Raw genomic sequence first — 9,259 nt, forward strand, 5'->3', positions numbered from 1 at the left:
CAATGCAGTCACATACAAACATAATAATGATGTTAAAGAGGGAAATGTAATAGCAATGGAATAATGGGCAGGTCTTGGGACGATTAGACACCCATATTCTGGCGTCCATTTAATACGATACACCTGATATATTTTACAAGGTAATTCATGATTTAAATGGCTGACTTGGCTTATTACGTACTTCATTATTATATACTTGCGTATTATAATTCCAATAGGTATGTTGGCGAACTTCACCGTCTGCTTTTAACCTTCCATTTGACATTCTTTTCTCCCTTCCTTTACCCCCCCCCCCCCTAACGGCAGCCGCTATATGGGGGGGGGGGGGGGCTTGAGGTCCCAACGACAAAATGGCTCCCAGGTGCACCAAGGCCCTGGTTCATTCCATCTTGGAACAGGGAGAACTCTCCCACGGGTGTTTGTCGTGCGTGGCGTCCTGTATTACCAGGAGACAGGAGTCCTGAAGGTTGAGCAATGTTGCATGCTGCGCTCTGTAGCTACCAACACACCTCTTTGGGCGTCTATTCTGGTAAGATGTTGGCTTGATCAAGGCTCGTCAAGTCAATCGGCTGGTCAGAAATGGCTAGGGTCAAGCAGGCACTGCCCAGTCAGCATCGCATAGGTCCCGGGAATGCCACCTGTTGCCTTTCCAGGTTCCAAAGGGCAAGAGCAGGACTCTGAATGAATCCCAGGCTCCCAGGCCAGGTGAGGAGAAAGGTCTTCAATTCGTCAAGGAAATCATACCTGGTAAATATAAAAGCATTTCATATAACAAATACCTTGGTGAAGACCACTGATGGCGTGTCCATCGTGGATCTTGATATTTTTGATGTCCATCGCTTAATAGTTAAGGTGTATCAACGTGATCTCGGAGCACTTCGCAGAGAGATGGTCGCCCGATAGTCTAAATTTCGTCACCAGACGAGTGACCGTTTGCGTGCAACTTGGGACATTCCAGGGGCTCAAGTCTAATGTTCTCCTCACAGAATACTAAGTCAGTGCTAGGGAATTGTCTTTTCCCGAGACCTAATGAGGTTTTCCGAGAAAAAAAAAAACTGTTAGAGTAACTTAAGAAGTTTAAAGTAGTGGCAGTAAAGCATTTTAAGAAAATTGAGATGGTGTGGAACAACCGACACCACCTCTTCTAATTTCTGAAACATTAGTCCTTCCGGAATCGGTAGAGTTGGCACGGGACACCTCAAGGGAAAGCCTTCTGTGTCCAACCCAACGCGGTCCTTTCACAGCCAGGATTATGGGCACAGAGCCAACTCTTGCCCTCAAGGAAAATGGACTACCGAGAGTGTGTCAAGTGCGGTACAACAGGTCATCAAGATAACAACTTTCCAGGTCCGGCATGCTGTTATCACTGCAAAGAAGCACATGAAGCATCTTCAAGTAGTGTATAAGGTACAAATTTGAAAAAGAAGTATTGGTAATCAGGAACAAGGAGAAAGCTAGTTTTCCAAAGTTATATCAATAATAATACTAACAATAATGATAATAATAATACTAATATAATATTGAGGAGCAGCACATTGATTGATATAATTTTCATTGTAATAATAACGATAATAATGATGACAATGCTACTCTACTAATGAAGAAGATAACAATGATAATAATGGTGATAATAATATTAATAACAATGATAATGATAATAATAATAATTATGATAAAATGATAATGATGGTATAATGCTAATGATGATAATAATAGTAATAATAATGATGCAGATGATAATAATAATAATAATAGTAATGATAATAATAATTGTGATGATAATAATGAGAATGAAAATAAAGATGGTTATATTGATGATGCTGATGATTGATAATAATGATAATAATAATATTAACAATAAAATGAAAATATTGATAATAATAATAATGATGATTATATTAATAGCAATAATAATAATGATAATAATGATGATAATGATAATAGTAATAATAATAATGGTCTTAAATAACAACAATATTGATAATGAAAATAATAACAATAATAATGATAATAATTGTGGAAAATAAACAGCAGGATAAAGAACCTACCTCTTATTTCGACCTCCTACATCTACAGAAGACACATGAGGACGAACAACAATAAGAATGATAATAACAACAACAAAAACAACAATAATAACAACAACAACAGTGTGCTTCATATTTCGAGTACTTTCTCCCTCTCTGACTTGGATGGAGAGTTGCCTAATGGCATTTTCAACATAAAAAAGAAATATATGTTTTTAGTCTTCCGTACTCTACTTCCGCGTTGCCTTTCCAATTGTTGTGAAATTTTCCCACATGCCTGAAGATGGCGCTGTAGTGAACATAACCATAGTGTTTTTGCTGCTCACTGAAAAGCCCTTTGGTCGGCTTTCGTGGATTACTATATTTAAATTCGTTGATTACTTTTACATTCAATTGCTTGTAGATTTTCGTAACCTCAGTGCAAATCAGATTAGGTAATATAAGCGCCTCCTCTTGATAGATAGATAGATGAATAAGTGAATGAATGAATATACGAATGCCTTATGTGATGGCTGGATGAATAGATTAAGGGAAGTATGTTCTAGAGTGTACGTGTGTCCGTATGTCCGTCGAAGAAATGTGTCCTTTGAATAACGTTGCCATTCCCCCTCATGCATTTCTTTTTTTTTTTTTTTTTTTTTTTTTTTTAAGCCGCGAGTGTTTTTTTTTGTAAATAGTTATATCCCTATCTTATCTTGGTAAGCAAGGAACATCTTCAGAGAAAGATTGAAAGATTGGAAAAAACAAACAAACAAACAAATAATAAAACAGATACCTTTTATACAACTAGTTAACTAGGAAAAAAAAAAAAAATAAAAAAAAAAATATATATATATATATATATATATAACGAGTAATGTCCAAATATTTGCCTGATGTTATTTGCACCTAGCAAAGTGCATTTCTCTGTGCAATACAATTTACATAAAACGAGAGTAGTTTATATACAAACTGTAATCTTTCTAATATATTCTTAACTGAAAAATAAAATTCAAAAGTTAAAAATGCTGTACAATAATTCAATACAATTAATGAATACTTATAAAAAATGGAGAGCGTATCTCTCTATCTCTAACTTTCTATCTATATCTGTCTCTACTTATCTATCTATTTCTTTCTCCTCCCTCCTCCTCTCTCTCTCGCTCTTTTCCTCTCTCTCTCTCGCTCTTTTCCTTTCTCTCTCTCTCTCTTTCCTCTCGTCCTCTTTCTCTCTCTCTCTCTCTCTCTCTCTCTCTCTCTCTCTCTATCTATCAATCTCTCTCTCTGTATTTTATATAATGATTTACTTATCAGAAGCAGGTATTTTACTAAAACAGATAAAAGATATTTACAAAGATACCTCGCGTCTGAGTGTCAACGTTGTTCTTGAAAATGGAACATCATGGAGTCACCTTGCGAAAGATCCCAACTCAATGTTTATATTTTTCTCTAGATTTTAGCAGATGAACACACACACACACACACACACACACACACACACACACACACACACACACACACACACACACGTTGCACAACTAAACCGAATCGTGTCATTAGGTTGGGTTATATAACACTGGCATATACACATATTGCATTACGTATTGTATAGAACGGTTGTACTAAAAAAATAATGAAAGTTGCTAATTGCTTCGCTCTGCATCAGGCCTTGAGGTATGGAAGCAGTTTCCATAAAGCTTTTTCGCCTTTTCCTCGGAAGGGAAGGGGAAGGGAATTGGGGGGAGAGGAAGAGGAAAGGGAAGGAGAAAGGAAGGGGAAAGGAATTGGGGGAGAGGAAGAAGAAAGGGGAGAGAAGGGAAGGGGAAGGGAATTTGGAGAAAGGAAGAGGAAAGGAAAGGGGGAAAGGGAAGGGAATTTGGGGAAAGGAAAAGGAAAGGGAAGGGAATCAAGGAAAGGGAAGAGGAAAAAGGGAAGGGAATTTGGGGGAAAGGAAAAGGAAAGGGAATTAAGGAAAGGGAAGGAGAAAAGGGAAGGTAATTGGGGGAAAGGAAGAGGAAAAGAGGAAAGGGAAGGGAATTTAGGAAAGGGAAGAAGAAAGGGGAAGCAAATTGGGGGAAAGGAAGAGGAAAGGGAAGGGAAGTGAAAGGGATTTAGAAAAGGGAAGAGAAGAGAAGAGAGGTTGGAAGAAAAGCGAAGGAAAGAAATTAAGGAATTGGAAGGGAAAGGGATTCAGGGAAGGAAAGAGGAAAGAGAAGAAGAGGAAAATGGGAAAAGATTGGAAGAAAAGGGAAAGGGAGAGACACTAAGCGAAGGGAAAGGAAGATAAAGAAAACGAAAGAGCCGCCGTAGTGATAATGGGACCTCCGCCCTAGGATACGGGCCCCTTAGCAGCGCGGGCCAAAGAAAACGAAGTATCATTTGTAAAATTCTATCAAAAAACCAAAACACCAAAATACACAAACACAGCACGAACCCTCCTTTGTCAATCAAGATCTTATTGAAAATAAAATTGATTTGCTGATCGGAATGTTCTCCGAACAACAATCTGCAATCAACAGTCTAATTCGCCAAGGTGCGATGCCTTCTCAGCCGCAGGAATGCGGAAAGGAAGCTTTCGTCACATCATCCTCGACCCCATTCCATCACGCAATATCTGATCTCCCAACCCCTGCCCACGCTCAATCCGCCTACCAATCCTTCCCCTTCGCAGTCCCTACCCCTGGCAGAACGACATCTACATCTACCAACGCCTCTAATAGTTCCCCCCACCCCCACCACCTTCCCCCGACACTCATTCCCCTCTACCCACTCCCTCTCTACCCACTCCGACCCAGCAGACTCACGATCTTGCTGATGCGCCAGCCACCCCTCGTCCGGAGCCACGCAAGCGTCTGCCAAAAAACAACGCTGACACGTCCCCAACCGGTATGAGGAACAAAGCTTCTGCACAAGTCACACCTAGGAGAAGTTACGTTAGAAACAGTAAAAGGAAAAACAAGCAAAAAAACATCTTCAACCAAATCGCCAGTGGGAAGATACGACATACCACCACGTAGCTAGAGTACCTGCCCCCCCTTCTACCCCTCCTGCTCCACAAACACCACAGCTCATCATCAACAACTACGCGGACAAACAAACGAACAGCCGCAGCCCGACCAAGATGAGGAAGGTTTCGTTCAAGTCAACTCTAGAAAACAAAGAAGAGACACAAGGGAGGAACGCCACTCGCCAAAACCCTTGCAAGGTGTCGACCGTCCTTAGGTAGTGTACCTATATATCACGAGTTACCACCCAGACACAGATGAAGACGATATTGAAGACTTCCTGGAAAATAATTTCAACCAAATTTCTAATGTCAAAGCTTTCAAAACTAAAATGACACATAATCATTACTCTAGCTTCACAGTCACCATAAGGAGCAAAGATATAAACCCAGATCTTTTCTTAGAGTCCGACGTTTTCCCCAACAATGTAAAGGTATTCCCAAATAGAAGCAAGTACAAAGGCGAGCAGACTGTTTGACGTTGCAAATCCGGCGGTCAAACCCTTAAAAACCATCAGAATAGAACACATCAATGCACAGTCCCTCCTCGGTCATTTCGAAGAAATCAAATTGATAATTAAGGAGAGAAATATTGATAGTTTGTGCATTAGTGAGACTTGGCTTCACCAAGAAATATCAAGCAGTTTCATCAGCATCCTAAACTTTCACGTTTACAGATGTGATGCAGGACGTGGAAGTGGAGTCTGCATATATGTAAGCGATACCTTTAAATCAAATAAGATCTCCTCTGCAACTGTAAATCATACAGCAGTTGAGGCCATCTGGGTATCCGTACAAAGCAGTATGTATCCTTCCTTCCTCGTCGGCACAATCTACAGACACCCTCATGCCACCACAGAATCATTTGACTACCTAGAAAATATTCTCAGAGAAATGTAAATAAAGAGAAAACCACTCTTCATCTTAGGTGATTTAAATGATGATCTAAATAAACCAAATGCAAAATTAAATTAGATAATTAACAAAAACAAATTAAAACAACTTATATAAAAGCTTACAAGGATTACAGAAAATACCTCATCCATATTAGATGTTATAATCACAAACAGACCCGATGTTACACTACACGCAGACGCTGTCCCATGCCACATTGCTGATCACGAGCTTATAACCTTGACCTTGAATATAGTAAAAACAAAGCGAAAACCAGTCAGTAAAACCTCTCGCGACCTAACGCATTACGATCCTCAATTATTCTGTCAACATATTATAGACAATGACTCGTCACTGTCAGAGATCTTAACAACTGACGACGTTGACAAACAAGTTAATATTCTAACAAACGTGATAAAGAACGGCTTCGATGCCTGGGCTCCTTAAAAAAAAGTTAGGCATCCTCCCGCCCCCTGGATAAATGACAACATTAAGAGGGCCATAAATGATGGAAATAATACTCACAAAGCTTTCAAGATAAACAAATTTGACACCACCCTTCAGGCTGAATACAAACAAAGAAGAAAATGTGAAAACACTCCTTCGCTGGGCGAAAACTAATTATTTTTAAAATAAGTTCAATGAATGCAGAAGCGATTCTGCCGAAATGTGGAAACTAATAAATACATTAGTGCCTAAGAAGAAACAAAATACAGACACTTCCCAAAATACCATAAATAATATAGAATACATGAATAACTTTTTTGCAAAAGTAGGTAGACACACGTTTGAACAGACAACCGCCCCCACATATCAACACAACATAAACGAAACGAACACTACAACAAACTTCTTCAGACCGCAACCAGTAGGAGTAGAAACAATTATCCTAACAATAAAACACTTAAAAAAGACAAATTCAGTGGGAGCAGATGGAATTGCACATCGTTTTATAAACGATAGTTTACCAGCAATTGCATACTATCTGACAGTAATTATTAATACATCTATAGTCACCGGTGTTTATCCATCACTTTGGAAACATGGCATCATAACTCCGATTTTCAAATCCGGTGACAGAGACGAAATCAATAATTATAGACCATCACTATACTACCAGTAATATCTAAAGTTCTCGAGAAAATAGTTGCAAACCAATTAACAACATTTTTAGAAGCGAATAACCTTATATCTGACACGCAACACGGTTTTAGGAATAAATTATCAACCGAAACGGCATTACTAAAAGTCACAAATGAAATATATAATAATATAGACAATAACCAGATCAATTTGCTCACTTTATGTGATTTATCGAAGGCCTTTGACAGTGTCAGCCATGAATTACTTGTAAATAAACTAACAAATTACGAAATTGATAATTTCTGGTTCAAAAGTTACCTGTCCGCGAGAACTCAATCAGTCAAAATCCATGAAAAAGTATCACCAAAGCAATCATTTTCGTTCGGTGTTCCACAAGGCTCAATCCTTGGCCCAATCTTATTTACTATATTCATAAATGATTAGTCATCAATTGCAAAAGAACTGTCTTGTTCAGTACGCATACGACTCTCAATTTCTTCACGCTGCCTCTGTAAACAATCTAAATGAATTGATAGAAAAGACTAAACAGACCCTAACAGAAGCAAAAACATACTTCGATATGAATGGCCTGAAACTAAATCAAACGAAAAACACAATATAATTTCATAGGCAGCCGTCAGAACATAGCAAAAATACCCACAGGTACAGTTATAGATCTCCAAGTTGCTACATCAAACCCAACACAACAGTAAAAAACCTAGGGGTACACGTAGACAGATACATGACATTCGAGACACACATTGATCACATCTACAGAAAAGTAATGGGCACACTGATATACTTGAATCATATAAAAAATAAAATACCCACAGAAACAAAAATTGCTTTTATACAAACACTAGCACTTAGTATCCTTAATTACTGTCTAAACATCTGGGTCACCACAAACAAAACACAAATACAAAGGACACAGAAACTACAGAACTTCGCGGCAAGAGTAGCACAGGGAAATGTAAATAAATATGACCACACCACACCACATATAAACAAACTAAAATGGCTAAAAGTACAAAAGAAATACAATTATGACACGTAAATTCTGATCTATAAAATAATACAAGGAAATTACCCAAATTGGCTATTACCTACACAAACAACAGGTAACATAACAGGTGTCCTTACAAGGCAAAATAACTCCTTATATATCAAAAGATCGAATACAGTACCCGGGGCAAGAAATATGCAAATCCGAGGAATGGTGATCTGGAACCAACTACCCGAAAATATTAGAAATATCTCCAACCAAAAAAAACATTTAAAACAAAAGTGAAAAAACATCCACTGAAATATCAGGCGTTTGAACATCGAGCCAAGTACGAAATTTCAGTTATCGTTGATATTAATGCTCTGTCTAAGCTAGTTAAACAAGCACTGTGTAATATATATGTATATAACATCCTATTACATAATGTAAACAACATATATATAAATGTAATACCCATTGTAATTAATGGAATAAAGTGTTTGAATTTGAATTTGAATTTGAACTCTCTCTCTCTCTCTCTCTCTCTCTCTATCTATCTATCTATCTATCTATCTATCTATCTATCTATCTATCTATTTATCAATCTCTCTCTATCTATCTATCTATTTATCTCCGCCCCCCCCCCTCTCTCTCTCTCTCTCTCTCTCTCTCTATCTATCTATCTATCAATCTCTCTTTCTCTCCCCCCCCCCCTCTCTCTCTCTCTCTCTCTCTATCTCTCTCGCTCCCCCCCCCTCTCTCTCTCTATCTCTCTCTCGCTCCCCCCCTCTCTCTCTCTCTCTCTCTCTCTCCCTCTCTCTCTCTCTCTCTCGCTTTCTCTCTCTCTCTCTCTCTCTCTCTTCTCCTCTCTCTCTCTCTCTCTCTCTCTTTCCTCTCTCTCTCTCTCTCTCTCTCTCTCTCTCTCTCTCTCTCTCTCTCTCCCTCTCTCTCTCCGCCCCCCCTCTCTATCTTTCTCTCTCTCTCTCTCTCTCTCTCTCTCGCTTTCTCTCTTTCTCTCTCTTGCTTTCTCTCTCTCTCTCTCTCTCTCTCTCTCTCTCTCTCTCTCTCTCTCTCTCTCTCGCTATCGCTCTCGCTTTCTCTCTCCCTCTCTCTTGCTTTCTCTCTCTCTCTTTCTCTCTCTCTCTCTCTCTTTCCCTCTCTCTCTCTCTCTATCTTTATATATCTATCTATCTCTATCTATCAACGTGTATGATAACTTGTTACAAATACGGTAGGAATTAACATACGCTTTGTATATTCTCTTTCATGTACTTCCGCATCTGGTCG

This window comes from Penaeus chinensis, chromosome 16 (genome assembly GCF_019202785.1).
Source record: "Penaeus chinensis breed Huanghai No. 1 chromosome 16, ASM1920278v2, whole genome shotgun sequence".
NCBI classification, from domain to species: domain Eukaryota; kingdom Metazoa; phylum Arthropoda; class Malacostraca; order Decapoda; family Penaeidae; genus Penaeus; species Penaeus chinensis.